Source organism: Phodopus roborovskii, unplaced genomic scaffold, assembly GCF_943737965.1.
Source record: "Phodopus roborovskii unplaced genomic scaffold, PHOROB, whole genome shotgun sequence".
Lineage (NCBI taxonomy): Eukaryota > Metazoa > Chordata > Mammalia > Rodentia > Cricetidae > Phodopus > Phodopus roborovskii.
Window position 1 is genome coordinate 944,866 of NW_026125804.1, and position 17,825 is coordinate 962,690.

The 17,825-nt window shown below is 45.4% G+C and overlaps 1 pseudogene; it reads right to left on the reverse strand.

Moving 5' to 3' along the window:
- Window positions 1–11,297: 11,297 nt before the first annotated feature.
- Window positions 11,298–12,780, reverse strand: LOC127217708 (6-phosphofructo-2-kinase/fructose-2,6-bisphosphatase 4-like; annotated as a pseudogene).
- Window positions 12,781–17,825: the final 5,045 nt, after the last annotated feature.

Consider the following 17,825-nt stretch of genomic DNA (forward strand, 5'->3'; position numbering starts at 1 on the left):
GGATGGGCATTGGGGAAGACAGGGGAGGAGGGAAGGGATAGGGAACTAGGATTGACATGTAAAACAAATTTGTTTCAAATTTAAATAAAAATGAAAAAAATTATATACATTTCAATAAGTTAAAAAGGGGGATAGATTAATATGAACATAAGCAAAAGAGCCATCATGGATGGATAACAGGGTAGAGGTGCAGCTTCAGAGAAATCTCCTCAACAAGAAAAACTTTCTGAATCTTACACCCTTTTAGAGGGTGGCAGGATGATCTGTACCACATGATATAGTTTAATATAGCCATGTGACAAAGAGTATGGTAGAACCAAGCAGGAACATAAATTAGAAGCTGTAAAAGTACGGCAGTGTGTGGGTGGGTGGGAGTCCTCTGCAAACCCCAAGACCAGTAGAGTATAAATCTGAGTGAGGCAAAAAGTGAGGTCAGTTCAGCATGAATCAGTAGCCAATGTTGGCTCAAACTTCTAGAGTCTTCTAGGCATATTTAAGAACAGTGCAATTTGGAAGAAAGTGTCCTGTGCAATCCCATGTGCAAAATAAAGCTTAGGGCATAATTACATTGCAACTTATTTCAAAGTACATGCCAATTCTTCTATAATGAAGGGATCTATAGAAGGACTGCATGTGTTACCTTAAGGGTCTGCGGGAGGATCTGGTGTGGTCTTGGTCATACAGAGAACACAGAGGTACCCTAGGCTATTGATCAACTCTGCTCCTATTTGCAAGACTCCAAGGGAGACAGATGTGGACTGGCCTCCAAATAGCACAGAGGTCACCAGGCTATTAACTACATCTATTCCCAGTTTTCTGGGTGGAAAACAGGCTACACATCTCTTGGTTTGGAGAGACAATATTCCTGCTTATCTGTGATCACAGGACCTCTGTGCCTACAACATAAAACCACAGCACAAATGGCTTCTTAACTCTTGGTTACGGAGAGTAGGGGAGTGGATAGCATGGGGTAATTTCTTCAGGGTGTGGGACTGACCAGCTTACAGTGACCAGCATCTTGGGGGGGGGCAGGCCCATGATGGAACAGTATACAGATACTTTGATCATCTTTTTGGACATACAAGCAAATACACAAAATGATCAGATGGAAGTGCTTGTTTATTTTTACAAAAAGAATTAAATCTTGATTGGCAGAACTTAGAACATTTTCAACATTTCTCAGAGTTGACTGACATCTGGATTTTACAGTTAGTGCTGAGAATTCTGCTTCACATACAAATGTAGTATAAAATGGTAATACAGAAGTGTGCTTAGAACCATTTCAGAAATGGATGGAAAGTCTACCTGAATCCCAAATCGAAATTCATATATCTATTAAAAAATGTAAGCCAAATCAGCAAGTCAGACATTTAAAATTTTTTTTAAACCCTGATTGCTATGTCCCCTCCTTCCCTTCTACCAAATCCTTGTTCCCAGTTCCTACTTCCTCCCATCCACTCTTCCATTTCTATTTAGAGAAGGGCAGGTCATGCATATCAGCAAAACATGGCATATCAAGTTGAAGGCTGGACAAGACAAAGCAAGCATTTTAACACAATGCAATCCAAAGATATTTGGTACTGTAATGCTGAGTAATGGTGTTAGAAGAAAGAAACGCCTTTGTTCCTATTGTGTTTCTGTAAGAGCAGAGAACTCCATATGTGCAGTAGAACACTGTAATTCATAACATGATGACTTATGAGTGTTGAGTTGTCCTGAGGTGTTTCCAGTATTTCTGATGATGTAGGGTAGCATGGATCGTGGCACATGCTAATTGCAGACGGTGTGTTCAGAACTAAGGCTGCAGTGATGTCACATGGTGCAGCCTGGGCAAAAGCCACCAGAATGACCTTAGAACTATTACATATTTGACTCTGAATTAAATGTCATTGTTGAATGTTTACTTTTTAATCTCTTGCCACATGTTATGCAGCTCCCAAATTCAGTAGCCGTGGACTAGAGAACTAATAGTGGTGATGGTATAAAGACTTGTAAAGAGCTCCCATAGATGCTGTGAGTGGAACTGGCTGGGCATTGAGCTCATGGGGCTGGTGCAGAGAGGAATCTATGAAGGATGGCTTCAAACCTCTACCTCAGTGGTTCTCAACCTTCCTAATGCTGAGACCCTTTAATAAATTCCTCATGTTATGGTAACACCCAACCCAACAATTACTTTCGTTGCTACTCAATAACTGTAACTTTCCTACTGTTATGAATTGGAGTGTAGATATCTGATATGCAACTCCCAAAGTCGTCGTGACTCCCTGTTGAGAAGCACTGCTCTAGCCTGAGAAGGAGGAAAGAAGTTGGTGCCTGGAAGGCAGCAGTGAGGGAGTGGGAGTTGTGCAGAAGGTGTGGGCTGATGACTGATGTTTGCGTTAATCGTGTGGAACTCAAACACTTATTCCCTTTTCATAATTTCTTTAACTTATTCTTTGAGGCTTCCACACATATATCGAATGTGTTGTGATCGTAGCTACTGCAACTTTAACACCTTCATTCCCTTACACACCCTAACATATCTTCTTCCCAAGTTCATGTCTGTTTTTTCATTCAGTAAAAGGAAAAATCTAAACAGCTTCTAATTAGTGATGTCTAACTGCATATAGTATGTGTTACACCATTCACAGAGCATGGGCAACTACCGGTGGCCACACCCCCAAAGAGAAATGGGTCTTTCACCTCAAGCCAACATCACCTGCCAACAGTTCATGAACTACAGGGGTCCCTCCCTTAGCCCTCGACCCCACAGAATTTTGAATGGCTTAATCTTGTGCAGGTCACCAGAGGTTCCTTGACTTCATGAGTGCAACAGACACATCAAGACCTGAATTTGGTATTTCACAAACACTCCCCATCCTCAAGTTCTTATATTCTACCCCCACAACCCCTCCACAGTGTTCCTTGGTCCTTCTCAGGGTCAATTTCTATAATTGTCTCCTCGAGGGCTGAGTCACATTTTCCAGATCTTTGACCAGTCATGAATGTGTGCAGTTGCTCTGATGAAGACTGAGAGCAGCTCAGACATATGAGTATAAGCATAAATATTTGGAAAGCATCTTGACAACACAACCATTTATAAACTTCACAATAGCAAGTTACTCCAAAGGGCCAACGTCCTCCACAGCCATGGGCTTTAGCATGATTTTCAGGAGCAGGTATGAATTCTCTCTTGTGGATCAAGGCTCAAATTGGATGATTACCTATTCACACCCATGCCACTATTGCACCACATTTTTCCTGGTGCTAATCTAGCAAGCAAAGTCCAGCACTAGCTAAAATCAGGTGTTTTTTTCTTCTTCAATGGCCTGCAGAGCATCATATCCTGGCACTGGAAAAGCTAGGCAGCAGGTAGGAAGTTTCCCAGTCAGCTCAAGATGGCCTTCTCTATTTGCTACAAAGAAGCTCAAATGTTATTCCTGGAGTGACATTGGGAGGAAGCTGAACTAACTAACATCTGTGTCTAGCATGTCCACCTGTTATACTACAATGATAACAATGATTAGAAAAACTCTAACTGGTTTCATTTTTGATTAGTCTCAGAGCAAGTCCTCTGCTTCTATTTCAGGTGGTGATGATAATTATGAGCAGGTATTCATCAGGTAAAAAGGGTGTGTCTTCTCACCTATGTCTCCAAGGACTTCTAAGGGCATTCTTTGGATATTTCACCACCACCCACCGGGTACTAACAATGCGAAGAGAAACCAAATATAAGGAGGGGAGGGTGCTGAGGGAAGTGGATCTGAAGTTGGAGCCAACCAGAGCTATACAATGGTACAACCTTTTCTGACAGCAACAGCAAAGTAATAAACAGAAAAGAGTCAGGGTGTATGATGAGCATGTGGAGTATCGAAGCCCACCAGGCTGTCTCTGAGAAATAACAGCCCCCACCCAAAACCTTCTACACTTTCTGTAGCTGCCCTTCCCTGTCCAGGCAGGAGGGTAGGGCCATTTCCTGCCATGTTTCCATCAATGCATGGATACTCTCTACACTCACATACACTGCCGCCCTGATGCTCTGGGTGCAACATGACTAGAGGGTGGGACGATGGATAAGGAGTCTGGCCTTTAAGAAAGGACTGAGCTGGTTGGGAGGATCTGGAAAGCAGCAACATACAGTTGCCAGAGGGAGGTCGTGAAGCCCAGGATTTGAACCAACGATGCACCACTTAATCCTTATGTAACTATAGTCACATTTTATCAGTGATCACCAGGGCAGTGGACATAACAAGGATCACAGTACAGAGAACTTGGTTACTTCATCTCTCTAGGGTTGTTACGAGTTTTCTTTTTTCTTTTTCTGTCTTAAAAAGGAAGTGCTGTCCATCATTTCAGGACCTCACACCTGCTAAGCAAGCCTTCCAACAAACTGCTACATCCCAGCAATGGATCCTTGCCTGGGGCTGTGACAAGGGCTGTGCTATGTGGGTTGCAGAGCCCCTGCCTAGCTTGTGTGAGGCCCAGGGTACATTCACTAGGTCAAAAAGCGACAATGTTTGTAAAAATGAGGATGATGATGGTATTCCAGAACAATGGCCAGATTTGCCTCCTTCACTTATGCCATGAAATGACCAGGTTGTCATAAATAGCATTATTTATGAATGTGTTATTCCCAGGGAAACAGAAATCTCAGGCTGTGGCTACACCTTAGTTGGTAGAGTCCCTACCTATTCTGAACCAGGCCCTGGGTTCATTCCCTAGCAGTGAATAAAGCCAGTGTGGTGGTGTATAACTGTAATCCTAGAAAGTGGATGCTGGAAGCAGGAGGATCAGGAGTTGAGATCATCCTAGACTACATATCAAGCTTGAGGCCAGCTTAAGGCATGTGAGATCATGGAACAAAATGCAGCAAGAAAGATCCCTGTGTCTACTTGGGCAGGTCTTTCTTAATATTGTGGGGACTGCTGCATTGCACTGGCTTCCCTGAATGAGTCCTGGTAAAGAAGTCCATTCACAGTACACCTTTCGGGTGATGGCTGCCATGAAGGTCACTCTTCACCATGTAGCTCAGGTTAAGGCTTGTGTGAAGAAGAAAGACTTCCTAAAGAAACTGTATCCACTAAAGCTGATTGACCACGTAAACTTTTAATGACTATGGAGAGTTGGAACATTACAGGGTCAGATCCTAATGAAAAATTCTCGTGTGCTATCTTTGGCCTCTTAAAGAGACATTCCTTGCCCACCTGTCTGCTGGGACTAGCATCCCTATAAACAGATAAAACTCCTTTGGAGTGTAATACCAATGCCCCTTTACCCACCAGTCAGGGGGCTGAGAATGCTATCACATAGAATCTGAGGTCTGTGGCTGGTGATCTTGTCCCTGTGACGCGCCTCCCTCACATTTCCATCAATGTATTATACACATGCCTTCACGCACTACTTTGTTGTGTTACTGTAAGAACCTCATGAAGCTGCTTTCACGTACAAACACGGACCTTGGAACGACCTAAATCCATTTTCCAGGACCATGGTCATGTCCATTTTGCTCCAGAACAAACTCTGAGGTGAGACCTGAGCTTTTGAGGTGAGCCTTGATATACAAGTCCTCGTTGTCGTGCTCTGCAATACCCCTGGGTGACAGGCCCTTCTATTCCTGTACATTTTTCTCATGGACAATCCTCTCAGCTAGGAAGTTGTTCTTAACTATCTGGGCACAGAGATAAACGTTCCCTGCACAGCAGCTGAGAGTTGCCCTGATTCCACTCCCACCCCATATGCCACCACAGCTGACGTCTCCCACATGAAACTGAAAAGCAAACAGCAAATTCACCCCGACACGCGGCCCCCACATCTGGCAGCCTTGGTGCAACTTCTTTACTTCCTTGCTTTTCATTTTCCCGTGAGCTCTGGCCCTCACAAGAAGACAACCTGAACATGGAAGGAGTCAGTTTCCCTGCACTCGGTGGACCCCAGCTGACCTGTGTATCCCCTAGCAGGCAGCCTCCCAAGACCACTCCTAGACACCCTGGATCCCCCTGTGACGTCACCTCCGCAGCCCACAATCTCTGCCTTAGTCCCCAGGGAGCACTCTACCTAGAGAGGTTCTGGTGGCTTCTGCTGCCTGCTGTCCTGTTGGGAGAGAGGACTCCATAGAGACACAGGTCTCCCGCTGCCAAGTGCAGGTCAGGACGCCCTAAGTCAGTACTCCTGGAGAGAAAACTGCTGAGATTCAGGCTGCTGCAGAGGCAGCTAAGGAGGAATCCTTTTCCATAAAGTCTTCCTTTCCTGGGAGACACCAGCAGGGCAGCAATTCCCTGCCTGCAGAGCAGCTGGGCCTCTCTAGCCTTTGAAGGACTGCTTCTCTTGATAGTCTTAACCCTTGGTGTCTGAGAGACAAGCTGCCTTTCCAAGGTTGAGCAAAGGAAGTGGTACTCTGGTGGCCAGGCTGCAGGACCTGTTTCACAGATGAAAACCCGTGAGACAGCCAAAGAGTCACAGAGGGAGAATGAGTGAGAGAGTGAAGGCTTTGAGAGAGGTCCAGAAAGACAGCAGGAGGGTTCTGAGGGGTGGGCATAGGGGGCAGTGAGCAACAAGCAAAAGAAGAATTTGAGACACAGGTGGAGGGGGGAGGAGAAGAGGAGGCTCCCTAGGATGGGCCAAGGAAATGCAAAACCCAGGGAGAAAGAAGCTCCCAGCAAAGGGCTTGTGTGCATGTGGGTCTATATAGGATGTCTCCTTGCCCCAGCCTGAATGGTGCATTCTAAGAGGAATCCTTGTTTTTCTCAGAAGGTCCATCTCTGCAGTGTCAGAATCACGCTTGCGCTGACTCTATGTTATGTGTTTCTTTTTTTTTCTACCTGGGGTTTGTGCTTTTACTGGGAGAAGGCACCATGACTTCCTGTAGTTACCATTAAGCATCCTGGGTATCACTGAGATGGAATCTGCCTGTGTTCAAGCTCACAGATGACTTGTTTCCTTGGCATTGGCAGCCGTCCACCCCATCTGCCACCCTACAGTGTGAGACAGAGTCCCTGAAAAGTTCCTGTTTTCAAAGGAGACAGCATTTTCCCAGTAGAAACGTCAGAGACACTCTTGTTGACACTCCTGACAAAGATGAGGATGAAGATGTGATGAAGAAATTTAAAAATTAAGATCTGTGATTCTTGTATCAGCAGCGAGTACTTGGCACTTTTCCTCAGATAAGATGCAAGCTGTAGCAGAAGACACTCAGAGGGGAGGCCCTATTTGCTGAAGGACAGCTGATCTAGGCAGGGACCTCTGTGAAATCAGAAATTGGTTGTTATGCCTGACTATAGGTTTCCATTTGCCTTTGCCAATATGGTTTCACCAGTAGACTCACGCGTTGACGGTGTATTGATGGGTGTGTTAACCTCTTTCTGGAGGCAGTGTTGTTAGCTTTATTCAAAAGGTCAAGTGAGGGTCTTTGTGTGCATGAGCCTGGCAAGAAACTGAGTGGAAGGGTCCCTATATTTAACGAGTAGGATTTCAACAGCTCTCTCTTGAAGAAAATGTTTTGGCATTAGCGTTCTTTCTTTCTTCCTTCCTTCCTTCCTTCCTTCCTTCCTTCCTTCCTTCCTTCCTTCCTTTCTTTCTTTCTATTATTTTACAACCTGGCCAAAGTTTCACGTCCCTTCTCTCCTCCCGTTCCTCCCCCCTCCTTCCCTCTGTGCATCCTCAATCTTCTTATGTTCTGTTTCTGTTCAGAAAGGGTCAAACCTCCCGTGGGTATCAGCAAAGCATGGCCTATCAATTGCAGTAAGACCAAGCAACTTCTCTTGTATTTAGGCTGAGCAAAGCAATTCAGTGTGAGGAATTGGTTCCCAAGAGCTAGCTAATGTATTAGGGTCAGCCCATGCTCCCATTGTTAGGAGTCCCACAAATAGATCAAAGTACACATCTATTTCATATATGTAGAGGGCTTAGGTCAGTCCCATGCAGGTCCCCTGCTGTTGGTTCAGAATCTGTGAGCACCTATGAGCCAGGTTAATTGTTTCGGTGGATTTTCTTGTGATTACTTTGACCCCCCCTTCTGGCAATAGCTTTTGTGAGGTAACACTAGCTTTGTCCTTGTCGGTTAATGTTAAAATTCTTTGCACATTGAATGAGATATTGATGTCAAGAATATTGTGGAAGCCCATTTTCTTTACTCAGCGTTTGGGTAGAGAGGAAAGCCAAGATGTTTGTTCAGGTCTGGGATGGGCAGCCAATTGTGTATTTTGAAGAATAACTTCCTTCTCATGTGATAGTCCTTTGCTAAAACAGAATCTGTGTCCAATATTTATGCAAAAAGGTGAAAAATTAAAGGCAGAAGATGTGGATGCAAATTGAAGCCAGTAGGTGGCAGTCATGAAAACATGAGAAGATAGATTTTCTTTGTTTTTTTTTTTTTTTTTTTGTTTGTTTGTTTGTTTGGTCTTCTAGTAAAGACAGCCTGAAAAGAAGTGGTCACCATCAAAAGCTACCTGAGTGCCCATCAGTCCATCAGTGAGTGGCTGAGCCTCTGTGATTGCAAGCTACCTAATCTTCAGGGAGGATGACAACACTCTGTGTACACTCCTCAACTGAGTGTGCCAAATTGAAACGTTCCAGGCCCTGACACTTTCCCAGCACAAGCATGAAAACACAGACACGACTGCACAGCTGACCTCCTGCTGGCAGGTTGTTACAGTGCAAGCAAGGGTGAGGATGTGTTTCAGTGGTGGATCTTGTGCTATATATGCCTGGGGCTCTGTGTTCAATCTGAGCACACACACAGACAAACGCACAGATTCATACACACACACACACACACACACACACACACACACACCGAGGGATGATTTAAAATACATGAATTATATCAGTATTAATGTATAAAATCACCTGTAGGTTACATGTATAATGTGTATATGAAATGTAAATGAATTTTGGGTTTCACATGCCCAAGATATATATCTGTCTGTTTGTCTGTTTCTCTGTCCATGTATGTACCCAGGTATCTGCATACATCATCTATTCAAAGAGAAAACACAAAGACTGACAGACACACACATACATAGAGATGCATTAAAATACAGGCATTATGTCAATATAATGTGTATAAAGTCACCTGAAGGTTATATGTATAATGTGTATATGAAATGTGAATGAATTTTGGGTTTCACATGCCCAAGATATATGTCTGTCTGTCTGTCTGTCTGTCTGTCTGTCTATGTATCTGTCTAGCTATCTGCATATATTATTTACTCCAATGAACAGACAATGTCAGGTAAGGGTTTCCCAGCATGCATAACAAAGTTTGCCATTCTCAGGGTAGGGCCTCCTTGATGACGTAGGCCTCCTGTGTTTCATTCCTCTCTGGCTGACACTACTTGTTTTGTTGTCATTCTCACATCAGGTTCCTGCCCTGCAACTAGGAGCCACTGAGCAATGGTATCTTGCAGGATTCATGTATAAATGCAGGGACTGTCACCACGTATTTTTCTGCTCACCCTGAGGATTCCTATGCCTTTACCCTGCGGTGTCCAGAGTCTAGAAGTATGTGATATCAGAGCAGTGACCACACAACCCTTTGTGTTCTGAAGGTGGTATCATGCCAGTTTTTTTTTTTTTTTTGCTTTTTAAAAAGTATTTATTGCAAAGAATGCTGAACACAGTGCAATGTACAGCTGAAATCCAAAACCACACGTTCTAAGGAAAGCAGGACAACGTTGGCAATTCTGTCCATGAACATCTCAGCTAAAAGCTGGCATACAGCTGCCTTACAGAGGTCCCTTCAAGGTGCCTGAGGGAAGTACTGCCCAGCACATGCCCTGCTCTATGACATCCTTCTGCCCCAACCCTAGGCTCTTACACCTCTGAGTCCAGCAATTCCTGTCCTCCCTGGGCACAGAGGAAAAAGACTTTGGTGGTCTCCACCTCGAGCGGCACCCAGCTATGTGTTTGTAGCTGCTGACCACAGGGTCTGCTATGCCTAACAAGTGTGTGGAGATAACATGACCAACATCACTCAATTTTTGAGAGCCAAGGAGCGAAAGTTCCAGGCCCCACATTGCAAAGGCAGTGTACAGTCCTGTAGTTTCAAGCCAGGACTTGGAGGGTCTCATGAGACAAGTACAGGAGAGTCATGACCAGTCCTTGCCCCAGCTCCAGCCTGGGGATAATGGCACTGGCTTCTTGGAGGCAGATGACATCTGCAAGCTACCCAGCCCAGGGCTGGCAGGGCTGCCAAAGGTAGACTGTTCTGCCAGATTCGGGCCTGGAAATGTTCTTGAATGCAGGGCCTCTGGCTTCCCCATGGCTGCTCTGTGGCCAGCAGAGCACTGATTGCTGCTATAGACAGTTTCTTGCCCTGCTTCACAGCCTGCTTGTCACTCTGCTGGTCAGCTGAAACATGGAGCCTGACTTTGCTGCCTCGGGCCATGGGAGGCACCAGGCTTCATAAGGCTGTTTTCAGTGGGCTTAAGTTGTATATGAGTCAAAACTGAGTGGGGCTTCGGACTCCTCCCTTGGCTGGGGCTGCCTCCGTGTTTTGTCCTCTCCTTCCTCAGTCCTGCAGGTGAAGGTCAGCACACAAGAAGACCATCTGACGAGGATATCAGTTCTGAGCCATTTAGGACAAAGGCATGTTGTTTGTGGTCAACAGTGTTCAGCCCTGTGTGGACAGTGACAGCAACAGCCAGGTAGGGGAGACAGTTTCCATGAGCACTTTGGTGTATGCTCCAAGAAGGTACTTCATGCAGCTGCCCTGCCATTACATGGCCCCCTGTGGGGGAATTTAGGACAAGGCAGACTGAGCTGCAGCTATCCCATACTTCAGTGTACAACTTGATAAACATTAGGAAGGGCACCACAACGCTGTCTTCTACATTTATTTAGTGTTAAACGCCAAAGAGGATGTGCTGTTCTCATGAATACCCACAAATATGGGTGGCAGCTCTTCTACTCCCTCTTCCGTTCCAGGCAGGGAAGGGAGGGTTTTCCCTTCACCTGAGGCAGTGTACACGAAGGTCCCATGAAGATCTGACCTCTGGCATCAAGAGTGGCTACAGAGAGGGCACCGAAGCTCTCCAGGGGTCACCTGGCCCATTTCAGGCAGCTGCGCCACAGTGCAGACGTTCTAGTGAGACTTCTGTCTCAGTGTCACATTTAAGGTTGTAAGCCTCGTGAAGCAGCCAGGCCAGTGAGCAGGCTGCTTGAGGGCTGGAGCAGAGGGGCCAGCAGCAGGGCACAAAGCCCAGGGAACTCAGCAGCAGGTCAGTAGCCTTATCCAACACTGTCATTGGAGTGTTGCTAGCCACCATGGCTTTCAGGAGTGTTCCTGCCTGGTGACATCATCAGCACTGCAAACACCAAGGAGGCCTAGAGTGGCTCTCTCTGCAGAAGTGAGGGCTGTCTGGCGGGTCGTGGGTGAGATGTGGTCACTGGTGAGCAGGGACTGTGACAAGGGCTTCCTCTGAAGGCCTGGATATGTCTACATTCTGAGGCCTGTCTCGGTGTGTGTTCACAGCTGCCACATTAAGGAATATGGATTCCACTTTACAATCGTAAGCCACAGGCGTGAGCTTCAGGACTATGTGCAAGGGACATTTGAGGTAGGGCAGCTCTTCAGCTGCCTTGCCAAGGAAGTAGGCCAGGAGGCAGCGCATCACAGCCTGGTGGCAAATGACCAGCACATTCTCCTGTCTCTCCAGTTCCATGATGACAGGCTCTAGTCGCTGTACCAAGTCTTCATAGGACTCGCCCTTTGGGTACCGGTATCGATACTTGTCCTGATCCCTGAGGGCAAACCTCAGTGGGTAGTGATCCTGGATTTCTTCATAGGTCATTTCCTCACAGACAAACGCATCAATCTCATTGAGGACCTTCCACTGCTTGTAAGGCACACTCTGCTGTCTGGATAGTCCTCTTCATCTGGTTCGTCCAGACCTTCAGGTCCTTGATGTTCTGGTCACTGATGAACTGAGCCAGATGTTTGGTAATCTCCTTGCCCCGGGGAGATAGTCCAGGATCCCCACCAATCTGCCTTTGAGGTTGAGTTCACTCTCCCCATGCCAGCAGAGGTAGATGGAGCAGGGTTGTCTCGTGGATGTTCATGAGGTAATAAACGATGCGACTCTGGATGTGGTCAGCTACACGGTTCACAACATAGCTCTGGCCCACGTTCATGATCTTGATGTAGGACAGATCCCTGTGATGTAGGACAGATCCCTGTCCAGGTCTTCATCCAGCGTCTCATATGAGTTTTCATAGCACTCGATGCACCTCATGAAGTCCTCAGTGGCCTCACTGTCCCGGTTAACATAGTCAGGACTGCCCAGCTTCAGTTGCACAATGTTGGCAGCTATGACCTCAGGATCCACACAGATAGATTCAACAAAGAAAGTCTTGTAGCCATGCTGTTCCCCAAAGTTAAAGGCTAATTCTCTTCGTTCTCGGGTGATATTGGTTGCATCAAAAACCTCCACATGTCACCCCTCCTCACTGAGGAACTTCCGGATGTCACAGAGGGCTGTCAGGGCATACTGCTTCCTGATTTTCAAGCCTTCTTCATTGTCTAGGAGGAAAAATTCAAAAGATTTGTATGTCTTGACCATGTCCTAGCAATACTGGCCAACGTTGAATTCCCGAGTAGGCACACCAATCCAGTTGAGATACCGGGTGAGCTTCTTAGAAATGTTAAGTCTTGCCCCTGGCTGGCAGGTCCACCATGACGATGAGTGTCGGGCAGTTGGTCATGCAAACACCACACTGGCTGGCGTGCAGAGCGGGCTGCCCATTGCTGTATGGCATCCAGATCTTCTTCAGGGGATTCTGGGTCAATTCCCGCAGGGACGCCATCCACTGGCCGGGATGTATCTGACTATGCAGCTACGTACCCAGCCATGCCAGTGGTTTTTCAGCAGGGTCTCCTCTGTTCTGAATCGTGGTGGTAGATCTGATTCTTAACTCCCTATTCATTTTGGGGGATGACAAGTATTGTGTCCCCCCCCACACCCACCCTGTTCCTAAGGATCTAGGAGCAGTGCAGACCCCAATTTCCACCTTTATTGTAGCTTCACAGAATTTGCTTCATCATAATGGCCTCAGACCTTGGAATTGGGTTCCAATAGCTATGTTATTGATGGAACTCAAGGGAAGACAGGTAGGCAAAAGCACTCTGCTCAGTCCAGTCATGCTATTTTGTAGGAATAACACAGGCCATGGGTTGTAGTATCTATGCTGCAAACCTAGAGATTAGTGACTCTGATGTCACTGGTGAGAAATGGATATCTTCCTCCTGTTGGTTTGCTCTCACATTGCCTTTTCTAGGCCCTTCCTTTCAAGTTTCAGTGCAGCTCCATGTCTTATGTCTGGGTCTTTAGTCCTCATAGTAGAAGCTCCCAAAGGTATTGACTGTTTCATTGTCTTCTTCATTATCTTCTTTCACACCCATGCTTGAGCATCACTGGGCATTTAGAGACTTTCATGTTCTTTTCTAGGGACACTGCTAAGAAGAGTATCTCTTCTATTCTGCGCCTTGTGAGATAGGATCTATACATGCAGTCACCAAAAATAGTGAAGGACCAGGAAAACTCACCTGTCTGTGTGGTGTTCCTTGGCTGGAATTCAGGCTCTGCCCCTGATGCCCTTGTGAGTGATAGGTGGCCATTCTCCCACACCCATTGTCTTGTACAGATGTGAGATTTTGCCCTTCTTGGCAAAATCCCCTAAAAATACCTAACCAAAAATGAGTAATGAATTCTGTTTCTCTCATCTGAAATAAATTCTTTTCCTGTGCATATTTTCTTATAGATGGAAAGGTGGGAAACTTACTGTATTTTCAAAGTGAACACAGCTATATCCGTAGTATTCATTACTTCCACATTGCAAACATTTGCTTGTTTATCTACTTATTACTTCTCATCCACACTGGGGTGCATGTTAGGGCCAGAACGTTCCTGGCCAGGTTTGCCTGGGCTGCATAGACAGGCAAGGTTTGTTTGGCAGGCCACCATACTAAGGGCATAACATAGCCTTTAAGTGAAGGATGGTTAGTGCTGCAATTCATGTTACCTCTCTCCATGTCAAGATTATTTTCCATTAGCTTCATGGGGGCTTAGATTCAGAAGAGGTATTGGGTGCTCCACCACCAAAGGCACAGGCACCTGTTTTCAGGAAGACCCAGACAGGAATTTCCTTCCCTGACATCCTGTGAATTTAGGAGCATTACATAGACTCTCAGTGTTTGGCCCCTCCTACATTTAAATCTGGGAAAATATGGATTATGAAAAGCTGAAATACTGATTGGTTTATAAAGGGCCAGGGGATCTCCATGCTTCCTATGATAGATACTAGAATACATCTACTGAGGGCAAGGCTCTGTGAAGGCTGAGCAGAAAAACTCACTGGCCACTCACTTGGCTCCAGGGCTAGTGATTTAAATGTAGAGATCCCTTTAGAGCTGAATGAGCTTAGGGATTTGGTTAGGGGAGATACAAAGTGCTGTGGGAATGTTAGGAATGTCTCAGTCCAAATGGTGTAAAGGAAACCAGAGAATGCCCCATGGAAGGAGCTCTGCCTAAGCTAAGCCCTAAAGAGGGGATGAGAGGGGAAGTCTGGCTTAGAGACACCCATGCGAAACCATCCATCAAAGACTGTCACCATCATCTTTTCAACTTGCTCCCAGTTGGCAGAGGAATATGGAATGACCTTGAGCTGACCGACAGGAGAGAGAAAGAATACCTTCTGGCGGCTTGGGAATATCTGCTGTCAGGACAGATACAGGAATACAAAGTGCCCTGTTATAACAGGTTCACGGCACCTATGGATGTCAAAAAAGACTGGTGGTCCTCAGTGCCATCTGTAGCTAATAGATTGTACCTGATCTGCTCTCAACACTCTCCCTACTTCCTTCTGGCTGTCAGGGGAAGTGTGGAATTCCTATTCTGATCAGTAATTAATGGTGTCAGTTCTCTTTCCTTGTGGCCATAGCAGACTTACCAACAAGGAGAGCACTGTGCTTGCTTGTGCGTATGTTATGGAGAAGGAGACGTGCAGTACGGTAGCTCTGGACACTACCTCTGATCCTTGCCACATTTCCTAATAACCAAAATCTGCTGTGTGCCTTTCTTGTTATCCAGTCTTCACCTTTGTGATATGTTTGTTACTAACAACCACAGTATCATTGGCTATGTTGGCTTATGTGTGTAATCCAAACACTCACAAGGATGAGGCTGGAGGGTTGAAGTGATGAGAGGAAAGTCTAGCCTGCAGAGGAAACCCGTAGCTAAACAATTTAAGACTGGAAGAGGAGTGGAAACACAGTATCCAAGACAGAGGGCTCTCTCAGCACATGGGTATTGTGATGAGAGAAGAAAGTAGAAAAGAATGGGGCACATTTCCTATCATTACTTCCACTGATGCTGCTGTGGGATGCTTGGGAGATAGACTTCCCAGGCACGTCATGCCTTTCAGAAAGGAACACAGGAGCTACATTAGACTTCTCCAATGGGTCAAGGGCTTTTCTGTCTCTGTTGTTTGCTAAGCATTTTGTGGATGGTCCCTCATCAGAATGCTGCCTTTACTACAGTATGTTCGTCAACCACAGATCAACACACACATCTTATTTTTCATGAATGTTTTAATTCACTTTTAGCCCTGTCTTTCATTAGGACAGGTGGTGCTGCATCTTTCTATCGTGGATGTCACAGGACAGACGACAGAGCGTTTGCCTTTGTTTGGATCCTTCATGTCATTGGAAGCTTCCTGAGATGGGGCCCAGCTGCTCTATACAAACTTGTCTCCTTCAGCTTCATAGTAAATAGGTTTCATTCCCTACAGATCTCAGGTCAGGCTCAGCCACTTGTCTGTCTCCCCTTATTTTTCACGTTTTGGATTTGTGAATTGACAATCATTCTATCCACTTTCGGATTCTCTGGCGAGGCTCTGGTGAAGTGAAGAAGGTAAAGCACCTAGCACACATTTTGTGTGCTTGGGGACTCACAACATGTATGCAAGCTGTTCTCTGTCCTAGTTCTTGTCGTTCACATCATTTGGCACTTGGCACCACAATGACAGCAAATGCTACCAAATTGGACTGCAGGGAGGTGTGGTGAGATTCTCCAGAAAACCAAACCAATAAAAAAAAAATCTATGGTGGCTGTCTCCGTATGCATATCTGTCCAGCACTAGATTCATTTATTTCAAGGCATTTTGCACCCCCCCCCCTAGAGCGTGAAACCAGGCAAGTGCATTGTCTGGAAATCAGGTGGCATTACTGGATCTTATTTGTGTAATATTGATGTTGTAATTTTACATCTGAATTCAGCAGACAGACTAGAGTGCTATAAAATCAGACAGAGTTTATGAAAGGGTTCAGGAGAGTCAATTACCTCCACCCCAGGAGGGGCTTCAGACTTTTCCTGACTTGAAAGTCCATTCGTACAAGATAACATGTGTCACTTAAAGTCTAATAGTAGTAAAAGTCCATTCGTACAAGATAACATGTGTCACTTAAAGTCTAATAGTAGTAAAAGTTTCTGACTCTGGAAATAGCTGCAAATAAACATTTAGGCTAATATTTGATAGGCCAGGACCCACAGCCTCCCCACGGTGACAGGTAACATTGACCACCACAGTGGGGAAACAGTACACTCCCAAACAGAAACTTTGACCAATAAATATTTTGGGTTTGTTCATATCCAACCATCGTTTCTTCCCATTCTTCATAAGCTGTGTGAGATGATAACAGCAGTAGTGATGATGATAATGGTGGAGTGTTGATGATGATGATGTTAATGAAGATGATGGAGGAGGAGTCAGGAGGTTGCCTTGAGTGATGCTGAAGTTTGGTATCCCTGTGAGGCAAGAGACAGATGGTAATATAAGTGATGGGAAGTTATATCTATTCCCCTAGCTGTTCTCCACATCCTAACGGTGGACACTGTGGCCCTTTTTGTATTTAATACCTCTAGGGAAGTTCCCGGCGTATTTCATTATCATTGTTTGGTGGAGCCAGAGGACAGGGAATAGTTCACAGAAATAGGGGTAGAGCAATGTGTGTTTAAAATGCTAGAGAGTTGAGATTTGATGTATCTGAAGTCTTGGCAACTTCTTGGTTAAATGTATTTGTGAGACTAATTTTCTTCCTGTGAGAATTGGCATTCTAAAAGAAGAAATATCCTGGAGTGTCTCTATGACATGTGAAAACTGAACGGGTCTGTGATTCTCAATTGGCTCTGTATGCTTCACACCTAAGTATATGTATGGGCTCGGGATGGCCTTCAGGATATCACTGCACGAGCCTGAGGTAACAGATCTTTCAGTGTCAAAACATTGAGTCTCCCTCCCTAGAACATTGGTTTTTGCTTCTATGTGTAAAAAGCAAGTCATATGACTTTAGATCTGGGATCTGGGTTTCCTACATTTGGAACAAGTTCTAAGTATTCAGTGTGTATTGAGGAAACTATTGACTTCTTGAGTTCCAAATTGGCTAAAATGACAGGGCCTGAGATGCCATTCTTACAACTCAATTTAGCTTCTAAAGTGGGAGAGCATGGCAGGCAGACAGAGAGAAACAGAAAGAGGGTGAAGGCTGGGGTTGTATGAACAGTCAGTCACCCAGGACTGGTTTACTGAAAGAACAAGAAGAGGTACCCAATAAATAGCTACCATTTGGAATTGTTAGTTAGCATATAGCAAGACTGACAAGTTTCTTTTGAACTTGGATTTTTAAATTTTCATTTTATTTTTAACTGTGTGCATGGATGTCTGTCTGCATGTGCATTTGTCTGTCATGCTCTTGGCTCAAGCCTTCCTGGTGCCTATTCTTTGGTCCTAAAGTCATTTTTGTTCAGTGTCTTCCTAAAAGCATATGGTTATGTGGTTGACACTGCCTTCTGAAT